This window comes from Balaenoptera acutorostrata, chromosome 13, assembly GCF_949987535.1.
Source record: "Balaenoptera acutorostrata chromosome 13, mBalAcu1.1, whole genome shotgun sequence".
In the NCBI taxonomy this organism is placed as follows: Eukaryota; Metazoa; Chordata; class Mammalia; order Artiodactyla; family Balaenopteridae; genus Balaenoptera; species Balaenoptera acutorostrata.
In genome coordinates, this window is record NC_080076.1 from 60,915,748 (window position 1) to 60,929,594 (window position 13,847).

General features: G+C 41.4%; 1 protein-coding gene and 1 pseudogene across 1 annotated transcript in view; both read right to left on the reverse strand.

The window, feature by feature from the left end:
• Positions 1-13,847, reverse strand: part of LAMA1 (laminin subunit alpha 1) — a 149,897-nt gene that overhangs the window by 112,417 nt on the left and 23,633 nt on the right. The gene's annotated exons all lie outside the window — the stretch shown is intronic.
• On the reverse strand, positions 1,201-2,110 carry LOC103017430 (syntaxin-17-like; annotated as a pseudogene).

A 13,847-nucleotide genomic window follows, 5' to 3' on the forward strand; every position in this document is an offset into this window, starting at 1 on the left:
TTAAGAGACAGGCTATTAAAGTCCCCCACTATTATTGTGTTACTGTTGATTTCCTCTTTTATAGCTGTTAGCAGCTGCCTTATGTATTGAGGTGCTCCTATGTTGGGTACATATATATTTATAATTGTTATATCTTCTTCTTGGATTGATCCCTTGATCATTATGTAGCGTGCTTCCTTGTCTCTTGTAACATTCTTTATTTTAAAGTCTATTTTATCTGATATGAGTATTGCCACTCCAGCTTTCTTTTGATTTCCATTTGCATGGAATATCTTTTTCCATCCCCCCACTTTCAGTCTGTATGTGTCCCTAGGTCTGAAGTGGGTCTCTTGTAGACAGCATATATATGGGTCTTGTTTTTGTATCCATTCAGTGAGCCTGTGTCTTTTGGTTGGAGCTGTATAAAAAAATAAATTAAAAAAAATTCAAAAATTCAAAAAAAAAGAGACAGGCTGACAGAGCAAGCTTAATGACTGGCTTTATAAGTCTACCACTTGAGACTCTGTGTTCTTTATTTACAGAAAGGCAGAAAAAAGAGTTCAGAGAAGAAGCCAGTGTCACAAATTAAGATATCTGAAAGAGAAGTCAGGCCTTTCTTTCCATTTTCTTACACTGTTTGTTTCCTTCACTTGAAACTATTGTTAGACCAAATTGCAATAGGGTTCACCAAATGGACTCCATTATGCAATTCAATTGTGCCCCTTGCTAGATCCTGATTTCCCTATTTGATACAAAAAGCTACTGAACTTCCATTCTTTTCTCTGCTAAAATGACTAAATAATCTATATTTAGGAGATAAAGAAGCATATTCACAATATGCTTAGCCTTGGAGTCTCCATGTCAGAGTTATGGAAGAAACTATTCTGAAAACTGTCCTTCCGTAACCCAACGTGTTCACACATCACAAGTCCTTATCAAAGTTATGGGTTGGGTTTTCACATTGCCAGGTAAAAAGTCTGCTCCCTGGCAGTCCTTAAACTTTACCTGACAAACACCGTACACCCTCAGTCCAGGCTCCTCAGTCTCTAACATCCCCATTGACAGCCCAGCAAACAACAAAATATATCCACTTATCACGGTTCAATCCCACTTGAGCATCGATAGCCACTGTTTTGATATAATCATGTTCCAAAAGCTGACGAGTGTCCAACAGCAGCAAAGGATAGACATGTTGGCACCAATAATACTGAAGTTTGGTTTTTAACTGCATTTTTTGTCAGTTTGGCTGGGAAGATTTGGACAGCTGGAAGTGAGCTTCTCCATCATTTTCTGTTTCTTTCTTTGCAACAGTTTTCCACCTGTGAAGCCCACCACCCCACCACCAAGCGCAGCTGCAATTCCTGCCACTTTGAAGCCTGCAAGGAGGCCAGTCGGGCCCCCCACCACTCCTCTGATGAGTGCACCTGCCACAGGCAGAGCTGCCAGCTTGTATTTGGCAGCTTTCCCCAAGTTTTTGGTTCCCTCTTCAACACTCACAGCAGCACTGTTGACATGGTCTTCAACGCTGTCAATCTTCTCCTGCTGAGAATTCACTAGGAGAGAGAAATCAGTGACCAGTTGGCTAAGTTCAATTAAGTCTGCTTCTAAGGTTTCCCATGATTCTGCAGCATTTTGATCTCGGGCAATTTCAGGCAACACATAGATCTGAGTCATACTCTGAGAATCAGCTTCATCTTCAGTAGCGTGAAATGTTCCACCAACAGTCATGGATCTGGTCAAAGAAGGCTGTAATAAGGTTTCTTCATCATTAAATTGTTTCTTAAGTTCTTCTACAGATTCTAGATGGAGTTGAAGAAATTCCGCTGTGGGGTGCTGATGCTTCTTCTTTCACAGGATCTATCATTCTCTTCAGAAGTCCTAGGTCATCCCTTTGGACTTCCAAACAAAGCTTCTCCATTTCTCGGATACTGGAGTGGAGTTGCTGAACTGTACGTCCTGCATTGATATGCTCTTCGTGCAACTTGTCCCAGATTCTGCGCCTCTGATACGTCTCAATATTTAGCTGGTGCTTTCTTAACCTCTCCAGGTCTGTTGGGATTACTATCTTAGTAAATTTCTGAAGAGCTGCTTCAAGACGGTGTAATTTCACTTTTTCTTCATCTTCAGACATCCTTAAAAAACGTGTGTCTTCTATTTGCAACAACTACCTTCTCCACTCATGTAGAATAACCTGATGCCCTGCTTCCTGCGGGGCGCCCCTCCCGCGCGCGGGGCTGGCACCCAGCCCACGTTGCGGCCAGGGCCTCATGCCCCCGAGGCGGCCTCTCGCGATCCTGTTTAAGCTCTTTGACCCAGAAATCCCATTTCCTGGAATCTGTGCTAAAACATCATCAGCACTGCAGCCGCAAAACTATTCAGATGTTTGTTGCAGTGTAATTTATAAAATTACAATCACCTTAAATGTTCAACAATGTGAGCAGGTTAAACAAATCTCTGTATAACCAGATGATGACACATTATTCTGCCTTTAAAAATTATTGCAGAGATTTAGATGCCAGCCATGAAGAAGAAATTGGTACTGCCTGGCCCTCTGGCAATAAACAACTAGAAACTGGACAGAAGGGTTTTCTACTGAAGCCACTTTCTAGGCTGGTGTGTCAATGTCTCACAAAGTTAAATGTGCACACGTCCTTTGGCCAAGCAATTTCACTCCTTGAGAAATAAAAACATATGTCCAGAAAGACTTTTATAGAATGTTCACTGCAGCTTTATTTACAATAGACAAAACTGTAGCAACTAGTAGACTAAAAAGTTCTGGAGATCTAATGCACAATATTGGGATTATAGTCAACAATACTGGATTATAAACGTCAGAGTTGGAATTGTTTTCAATACAGAAAAAGAAATGATAATTATGTGATGTGATAAAGGTGTTAACTAACACTGCTGTAGTAAGCATATTGCAATATATAAACCTATCAAACCAACGTGTTTTGTACCTCAAACCTACACAACGTTATTTTCAATCATATCTAAATAGATGAATAAAACAGAATAAAATAAAATAGGCACTGATAGAAGAAATTATAATAACCCTAACACCCTAACAAGAGGATGGATAAACAAAGTTTGGTATATTCACGGAGTGAAATATTGCTCAGAAATAAAAGGAACAAACCACTAAAAGCAACAATGGGGGAATCTCGCAGACATAATGCCAAGAGAAAGAAGCCAGACACAAGAAAAACAGGCTGTGCGATTGCATTTATATGACGTTATATAACAGGCAAAGCCAATCTAAGTGAAAAAGTATTCAGAACAGTGGTTCCTCTGGCCAACGGGTGACGGGGAGGGGAGCTGGTGGAGAACGGAATGGGATGGACACAGGGGAACATTCTGGGTGATGGAAATGCTCTGCATCTTGATAGCGGTGAGGCTTATACACGTGTCTGTATTTGTCAAAGTTCATCCAACTATCCCCTTAAGATGTGTGCACATCACTGCATGTAAATTGTATCTCAACAGAAAGAAAAAATGAAAGACAACTGTTATGATCACACTGGATGCACTATTTTAGCTCCACAAACAGGCCTTTCCTGTGCTGCTCTCTCCCAGGCACCTTTCCTCACTCCCAGCTCCTTTCCTCCACCTGGTCCTACATTCGGGTTGTTTCTCTGATGCTCTGAGCTGCCCTTCCTATGTGTGTCCCATGCCTGCTCAGCTCCCCTGACCCCCATATCAGGCAGCAGAAGGGATCGGCTTACCTGCCTCTTTCCCCAGCTAGCCCAGAAGCCCCTGAGGACCACGGTCAGCCTTAAGCAACAATTTAAGTACAGTGATGATACCAACATTTATATGGAACCTACGGTTTGTTGAATACTTTCCCTGGATGTCGCTACTGCCTTGTTCATCAAGGAATCCTGAGACCCCTGCCATCAATAAGCAGACGTTACGAATCATTAAATATAGACAATGCTCTCAGATATGCTGGAATGGATCAGAAGATAATTCCTGGGTGTTAGGATCACAAGGGAGTTTTTTTTTTTAACAATTCTTTTCTTATGTTAAAAAAGTTCTGCTTCTGTATCAGAATAAAGGAAGTTCTATATAGAGAAAAGTTCCACTGAAGACATAAAAAGCACATGAGTTATTTTGAGGAACAGCAGAGGTATTCAGGAGCTACTTTGTTTTTTTACTTTGTTACAGCTTTCTTTTTAAAGATGAAGATGTTAGATGTTCCAATTTGAATACACTGCTAAGTAAAAAGCAGAAAAAAAAAAAAAGCAAACACTAGAATGGATTCCAAAACGTATTTTTCAAAGAAAAATTTTTTCAGAAACTAAAACATCTTTTTTTTAGCTTTACTATAACAGGAAGAAATAATTCCAGAACAGACCTCCCTTTCTTTCCATAAATATACAAAACGCTTTATTTTGAAGCCAAAACAGTTGGAGATATGAAAAGTATATTTTGACAGAGTCCTGCAAAACTCTCTTCACTCATTTCCCAGAACCCTCCCAAGGCCGATCTAAGAAGCCCTGTAGAGCAAGCAACACTGTAACAGTACGGCCAACACTCTGCCATTTAAAACAGAAAAAGAAAAAAGGGGGAAGGTTTGGTAAACTAAGTTGTGTTAACTGGAAAAATGGTTATGCTTGACTGTTTGGCAGACCACCGTTCATGACAGACAAAGGATAAAGCTTAAAAATAAATCTTGCCAGGAAAGGAAGCTCCACAAATGGCCTCAATTATTTTCATGTATTCAGCTCACTAGTCCTTAACATTGAACAATTTAAGGTACAATATCTGTATTGCCACTTGGTCCTATAGCTCCTCACATCACCTAAAGATAAAGGTATAGCCCCTAAAAGGTAAGCTATGGGAGACCAGCAGAGAGAAGCCTCTTTTCAGAAGTGTGAGGAAGCAGTAGGGGGTTGAGACATGTCTCAAAGTCTCTACCCCTCTTCCCGTGGCAGGCTGGGTTGCCTCATGTTTTCTCCACTTGAATCTTTGCCCACTTCAGAGACTGGGAGGTCCAAAGAGCACAGAGGAAGATGCTGTGTGACACTGAGGCCAGGTCTTAAAGGGATGCAGCGTCTGCCTCTTTCTCTGGAACACTTGCGCTGGAGCCATGAACTGCCCTATTCGTAACGCTGCCTTAGGGCTGCCATGCTGTGAGGAAGCCCCTAGTCCACAAGGAGAGTCCACACAGACAAGCCCTGAGACCACATGAAGGGAGAGCCTTGGCCAGCCCTCAGCTGCCCCAGCGCCCCCTCCCCCAGCTGCCCAGACCCCCTCCCCAGCTGCCCAGACCCCTTCCCAGCTGCCCAGACCCCCTCCCCCAGCTGCCCAGACCCCTTCCCAGCTGCCCAGACCCCCTCCCCAACTACCCAGACCCCCTCCCCCAGCTGCCCAGACCCCCTCCCCCAGCTGCCCAGACTCCCTTCCCAGCTGCTTAGACCCCCTCCCCAGCTGCCCAGACCCCTTCCCAGCTGCCCAGCACCCCCTCCCCAGCAGCTCCACCCCAAGGACTGCAGCCTGAGATACAACCACTCACAGTCAAGCCCTTCCTGAAACGTTGACCCCCAGAAACAAACCCAGAAAGATATAAGATGAATGTTGCTTTAAGCCCTAAAGTTTGGCAGTGGTCTCTTACAAAGCAGTAGATAATTGGAAAAGCCACTGTGTAGGAGAAAACAAAATGAGATAGTAAAAATGTGAAAACAAAAGACAGACATATCTCTGAGACAAGCAGCCTCATGGAGAATAGGACGGAACAGATAAAAATGAAGGAGAAGAACTTCGTGTGGCTTACTTCCAAATCATAATGAAGGGCTTGATTTCTTCCAATCTATTCATTTTGCCAAACAAATTCAAGAAAAATCTGAAATTGGTTGAGCCCAGTATGAAGTAATATAAAACTGAAATAAAATCATTTTGAATAAATACAAGTACACAGTCATGGTCATTTCTACCAGGGTTTCCAGGAACAATTTCTGCCTGAACTCTTTTAACAAACACCCAAGACTATTTGTAATGAGAAGCTCCAATTTACATGCAACTCTTGTTCTAAAAGTCTTTCAAGATTTTCTGCCTTAAGAATGTGAAATTTGCCTGTTCTTTTTTTATTTACCGTGCCAATGTGCTTAGCAAACACTTTACATTTGGATGATACAATAATAAACCTCAATCCAGCTCTGGCCAATTTTTCAGACATTTTTTGGGGAAAAAAAACAACAGCACACGTCCAGATTAATGAGGTTTTATAAAACCCAGCAAACAAGCAGCTCTTGTCTAAAGGTTTGCATAAAACAAAGGCCCTTCTGTGATTATGTGCCCACAGCAAAGTGTTACTTCCTAATTAAACCTACACAGAGTATAAAGCACTGCTTCAAAAAAGCAGCCTTTATTTTCAATGCCATAGGAAACGTTTCCTTTTTTACGAAACACACTTTGCCTTCTAAGGGGACATTACACATTTTTACTCACAAATCTGACCACTCCCAGTGAACATTTTGCCCAGGTTTAAACATTTTGAAAGGAGATTACTAAACATTGATTCATTTTGCTGCTTCTTGGCCAAAAATCACGTGTTAGAGAGCACCCAGATTGACCATGAGAGAAGCGTTGATACTCTGCCCCATTCCCAGGGGAGAGGACCCCGCTGAGTGACAAAGAAAACAGGGGTTTAGGAAGAACCCAGACACTCCCAAATCAGGAGGAAATTGTCAGAGCTCCTGCCAGCCTCCCCAGGAAATCGTAACACAAAGAGAAACAATGATGGGAGACCAGGAACAAATGAGGTGACACTGTGTGGGTGGTGTGGAAGGAACCAGAAGTCGTGGTGTCCAGCCCCAGTTGCAGCAGGTACAGCCATGTGACACTGGGCAAGCCAGTGGACCACTCTGCGCTGCCACTTCCTCACCTGCAAAGAGGGGGCCATCTCCTCTCCAGGATTGTTGGAGATGAAGTAATATGGATGAGAAAAAAATGCTGTAGAGTCTATAACCTATACCTATATAGATACCTATATATATGTATATAGACACACATATGCATAGTATATGAATACACAATATATAGGTTGAGTGTTCATATACATATGTAGATTCTATATGCTACGTAGATAACATACTGTATATATTCTATATACTATAATACTAAATTCTATATATTATATATAGATTCCTATACATATACACAATATATATGAATATATGTATAGATTCCTATACACAACAGGCAATGAACATTTCTTTTGAAAGGGATACTCAAAACTAACCAGAAACTTGCCATATGAGCCTTGAAAATGATTTGTATGCACTGCACTCCTTCACTGGCATGCAATCCTTTTTCACTGAAACCTCAAGTTATTACCCATAACAGAAAGGCAACCAACATGTCAGGCGTGGGAGCTATTATGCAAATCATGGGTAAGCCATAGAGTAGGATGTTAACGCAGCTTTAAAATTATTAATAATGATTTTAGTTATCTTGGGAAATGATCATGCTATAAAGTTAAATAAAACATCAGGACACAAACATATTTGTCACAAACCTCAGCTGGAAGGATGATATCGTTCAAGAATGCAGACAGGGATGAGTTCTACCCTTGAATTACTTCAACTAATGCTCAGTTCTGCCATTTGTCAAAAGGAGATAATGCAGAACCAAACTCATAGTGTGATTACGAGGGTCCCATGAGCTAGTCCAGAGCAAGGGTTCTGCAGAAAGCCTGGCCTGCAGGAGTATGGAATAAACGGCAGCCCTACGACTGCATTATTAATTTAAATACATAGACATGCATGCAAAAGTCTAAAAGCAAGTACACTGATGTTACTGGTGGTCGTGTCAGAGTGAAGGGATGACAGGTTTTTCCATCTCTTTACACTTATCTGTACCTTCCAATTTTTCTACAGTGAGCCTATATTACTTCCCTAATTAAGAAAAAAACAAGAATTATTGACTTATGAGTTTATTTTCTGGAAATCTGCATAATTGCACTTCTTAGCTAACCCTATTAGCTAACTCTAATTAGACTGTATCTTGTTTAATGTTTCCCAGGTGATACCTGAAGATTTTTAGGACTCCTAAGTCACTTGCGGACTACCAGTGTGACGGGGGAAAGGAAACTCATATTTTTTATAAGGAATTTGTCAGGTGCTCAACCAGGAACCCTCCTTCATTCTTTTTTTTTTAAATGGAAGTACAGTTGATTTACAATGTTGTATCAGTTTCAGGTATAGAGCAACGTGGTTCAGTTTTATATGTATATTCTTTTTCAGATTCTTTTCCATTAAGTTATTACAAGACATTGAATATAGTTTCCTGTGCTATACAGTAGGTCCTTGTTGTTTATCCATTTTATATAGAGTAAGTGTTGCATTTTACTTTGTAAGTTGTCCGAAAGCATAGCACCCAACCACCCTTGACACATCTCCGCCACAATGCCACACGACCAGAAAGGAATAATAAATAAATACATACAGAAATAAACAGAACTCCTTCCACTTCCCCCACCACTGTCCTTAAAGTCACAGTGTCACCTACGGTAGCCTCTCAGATGAGATCCCAGGACACCTAGTCTGTCCACGTATTAGAAGGCAGTCCATGATTTCGCCATGAGGATTATGAATTTTGCATTTTCATTCCGAAGTTAATCTAAAAACTTACAAAAGCATATTCAGAATCTGGCTGACCACTGTATAACAAAATTCTGACCCAGGATTTCAAGGCTGCCGATCTGTGTTCATGTCACTGCCCTGGCACAGTGATCACCTACTGAGATGACAGTATTACTGCTGGTGGCAAAGTGACTGCAAATCCACCTGCTGTACTCTGCTTCTCGGAGTTTGAAGGCACTAGTGGGAGGCAGGGAGGCCAGAGGAGGGAGGCAGGGAGGCTGGAGGAGGGAGACTGGGAGGTTGGAGGCAGGGAGGCTGGAGGAGGGAGGCTGGAGGAGAGAGACTGGGAGGCTGGAGGCAGGGAGGCTGGAGGAGGGAGGCAGGGAGGCTGGAGGAGGGAGGCAGGGAGGACAGAGGAGGGAGGCAGGGAGGCTGAAGGAGGGAGACTGGGAGGCTGGAGGCAGGGAGGCTGGAGGAGGGAGGCAGGGAGGATGGAGGAGGGAGGCAGGGAGGCCAGAGCAGGGAGGCAGGGAGGCTGGAGGAGGGAGACTGGGAGGCTGGAGGCAGGGAGGCTGGAGGAGGGAGGCAGGGAGGCTGGAGGAGGGAGGTAGGATTTTTTCCCCTCTGTCTACTTGCTGCTCCGGTCAGTGTCCTTCGCCCAGCAGCAGTTGGGCCCCGTCTTTGGCTTTCCGGAACTCCCCACGTGAGCCTCCTCACCGCAGCTCAGAGGTAGGGTACTCTCCTGCAAGCCTCTAGCTGTGAGTAACCCCCATCGCCTCCCTCAGTTCCTCCTCAGGGGTTAACTCTGAGTTAGCCAGGCACTCTCTTTCCCAGTTCTCTCATGCCAATTAACCAGTTCCTCCTACTAGACATGTCCCTTTAAATAACTGCTGTGGTTTCTGTTTTCCTGATTGGACCCTGGCTGATAGAAAACAGCATGTATTTCACAGTATTTTAACATTTTTTAATTGTGGTAAAATACATATAACATTAAAATGACCATTCCAGCCATTTTAAGTGCACAATTCAGTGGCATTAGGTACGTTCACATTGTTGTGCAACCATCACCACCATCCGTTTCCAGAACCTCATTATCTTCCCAAACTGAAACTCTGCACCCATTAACACTCACTCCCCATCCCCCTCTGCTCAGCATCTGGCGCTTTCTGCCTCCATAGATATGACTATTCTACGGACTGCATGTAAGTGGAATCATACAGTGTTTGTCCTCTTGTGTCTGGCTCATTTCACTTAACACATTTTCCAGGTTCATCCACGTTGTTCATATATCACAATTTGCTTCCTTTTTAAGGCAAAATAATCCATTCTATGTACAGACCACATTTCGTTTATCGATTCACTGTTGATGGATACTTGGCTCCTTCCACCTTTCAACTGCTGTGAATAGGCTACTATAACACATGGGTGTGCAAATATCATTTTGAATTCCTGCTTTCAATTCCTTTGGGGATATAGCTAGAAGTGGAATTGCTGGATCATATGGAAATTCTGTTTAACTTTTTGAGAAGCCACCATACTGTTTTCCATAGTGTTGCACCATTTTACATTCCCAACCAGCAATGCACGAGGGTTCCAATCTCTCCACACCCTCACCAACCTTTATTTTCTGTTTTTTGATCACAGCCATGTTAATGGGTGTAAAGTGGTATCTCATTGTGGATTTTCTTTTCTCTGATGATGAAAGATGTTGAACATCTTTTTATCTGCCCAGTGTCTTAACTTAGAGTATCTCAAACTGGAAATCCTTGAGTTCTTAAGTTGAGAAACTCTATCATAGGAATACATTTTAATATATTTAATAGAATATATACAGTTTGATATAATTAACAACTAAAAGAATGTTGACAATCAAAAAATTCAAGATCTATCAAAGGTGTATGCTCACTCTCTCAGAATGATTTCTTTAAAATGTTAAGTTATCACAAGAGATCCTGGGCTCATGTCCATGGTATCATGCTAAAGAATAAACCCTTAAGTCATTGAACAGTGAGCAATAGTTTATGACTGGACACCACCCATGTATATGTTAGTTTTACATTTGTTAAAGTGACGCGTCAGTTTTATCTTTTTTCTTAAAACAAAACTACCGCACTCATTCAATTCCCACAGCTTGTTTTCTTTTTAAGTAAGACACTGCTAGATATCAGGGTAAATTCTAAAATATGGTGAATCGATGCAAGAAATGAATAGCAGGCATTATTTTAAAGAAGTAAAGAAATAAATCTAATCGTTCCTCTTGTAACGTGTTACTAAAGCAAACACTCCGTAGTTAAATCTTATTGCAAACCACACAACGTTTATGGACTTTCTGATAACACCACTTTTTATCTTTTCTTTAGTTTATCTTTCAGGTAACCAAACATTATATACAGAGGCTAAAATGCCATCATTTCTACAGCTGTCATCAACTAGAGAACGAAGAATGGTATCAATGTCTTTGGCATTTGCCAAAACAGAACGAAGCTGACTGATCTGGTCATAAAACCTCAGGGGCTGACATATTTATTAAGTTACATGAACACATTTACAACATGAAATTGTTGATTTCTGATAACACTGAGGTCTGCCTAATTTTACTTTAGAAACCTGTACTTCAGAGTTTACATTTTTATAGGAGTGAAACAAAGCAGTCAATGGGTTATTAGTTGATGGTCATCTTTTAATCAGGCTGTGAACCAAAAAAAGGAGGGGAGTGTGAAAATAAAGCACTGATTCACAGTGCAATTACACACTCACTGCCTCACCTGTGCCAATGTCTGGGCGTGAAGTCAAGCCTCCATAAACGTTAACAGGGAAGGAAAAGGGAAGAGGAAGAAGAAAGGAGGAAGCAAACAGATGTGGTCTCTGCCCTCATGGGCTGTACAATCTAGAAATTAACTAGCAGCTGGTGAATGGCTGGCCTGACAGGGAAACACGCATACTTTTGACGACAGAAAAGTCATCAGAAGGTATAACCACGTTCTAGAGCTGAGTGTCAATGAGGCCCAGGAAACAAGGACGAGATGAGGAGGAAGGGAGCAAACCGGCTGTCAATACCTAAGCAGGACCCAAATATAGCCTCACTCCTCATGGGACAATCAGCTCTGGATGCAACAGAGCAGCCAGGATTGCCAACGGTGGGTTCCGGCCAAAAATATTTAACTGGAAAGTAATCAAGACTTTAGAGCTGAGTTTAGTTCATAAGAAATAGAGGGCATAAAGGAACATGTTAACAAAATCACAATGAAACCACCAGACAAATCCAGAATGTGGGATATTCTACAAGACAACTGGCCTCATCTATTCAAAAATTGAATATCATTTTTAAAAAAGTAAGAGAGGACAATTCAGATTAGAAGAGATTTAACAAGCACATAACAGGCATCAAATGCAATGGTGTTCCTTACTGATCCTGGTTTGAAAAAGAAAAATAAAAGCTATAAAAGACATTGGTGGCTAAATTGGGACAATTGGATATGGGTGGAGAAATAGTTGCTAGGAAATTACTGTTAGTTTTGTTAGCTAATGGCCTGGTGCCTATTCAGAACAAATGTCCTATTTTCTGAAGATACAAAAAATCTTGTATTGGTCCAATGTCACCATGACTGCAATTCACTTGGAAAGTGTTCCCAAGATGAAACAAATGTGGCAAACTGCTTAAAAATTCCTGAATCTCAGGGGTGGGTATGTGTGTGTCACAATAACACTGTTTTCTACATATTCAAAAATGTTCACAATAAAAACGCTCAATAAATAAATATATCTGAGAAAGGTTTGCTCAGCGATAATCATATTGCACTTTTTTTTAACTGAAAGCACAGTAGAAACTTTACGTTGTGTAAAAGGTAAAGAAAATTCTGAGTATTCTGTTATTTTAAATAATCTCAATTTAGAAGCTTATCTAAAAACACTAGAAAGGGGCTTCCCTGGTGGCGCAGTGGTTGAGAGTCTGCCTGCCAATGCAGGGGACACGGGTTCAAGCCCTGGTCTGGGAAGATCCCACATGCCGCAGAGCAACTAGGCCCGTGAGCCACAATTACTGAGCCTGCGCGTCTGGAGCCTGTGCTCCGCAACAAGAGAGGCCGCGATAGTGAGAGGCCCGCGCACCGCGATGAAGAGTGGCCCCCGCTTGCCACAACTAGAGAAAGCCCTCGCACAGAAACGAAGACCCAGCACAGCCATAAATAAATAAATGAAAATAAATAAATAATTTAAAAAAAAATAAATTAAAAAAAATAAATAAAAATAAAAACACTAGAAAGTACTTAGAAGCCTATAACTCTGTATCTATGCTTGTGTTTGAATATGCCTTAAAGACCTAAAACTGAGGCCCCCGAATTCCTCAAGCTGATTCAGTCCAACTTACAGCAAACTGTTAGGAGAAGTCGAAATTGACAAATTGCAAGATAAACAACAGTTGAACATGGATTTGAAGTCTATTTGTAAAATGTCCAGCTGTTAATTTGGCCAAACTCAGGTAGTATTGCATTTGTAATGATGAAAATGTTGTAGTTTTTCCCTTAAAGAAGGAAAATACATTGAAAAGATGATGAGAAAACCAACATTTCCTGCAGAAGCAACCTTACCACTGAAACAAAAACAAAAACCAGGGCAAAAAGGGGCTTTTTTCTCTTTTCCTTCAGACAGATTTGAAAATACAAAGGCATGACATATTAATTCAGGATTCGTGGCTGGAAACACCCAGAAGTATTATTTCACTTACGTTGATACTATGAACCTGAACTTTAAAAATGTCTCCTGAACTTCACATTTTACTACCTCATTTACTGTTACGATTAGAGCTCAAAAGTTCCTTGTACATGAACAGACACAGTATTGTCTTGTTTTCTACTTAAAATCCTGCATATTTTTTCATGATCACTAATTCAAAGAATTATGACTCTTCATCGTGAGATCTCCAAAATTCCTATTTCAATCCTACAGTGCACATTTCAACTAGTTGTCTCTTTCAAGGATATTTCACACGACAGTGATGAGTTCTAACCCAAGAGAAACGGAATGGACATAAATAAGGAGGCTATGCCATCACTTTTCTGGAGAACTGAAATCAGAAATTTGACAATAGCTGCCACCTTTCTTTTTCATCCTTTCCACTCAGATTTCTTTCCTTCTCCTTCCCTTCCCCAGAAATATTTGGAGCAGCCAGAGCCCATATCATATTTCTCTCCATTCTCCTATGTGGTCTTAAAGCAAAGCAAGGGGATGCAAGTGGGGTCTGAGCCATTTTTAAACCCTGCCTTTCCCAGCTCGTGCTGAAGGCTT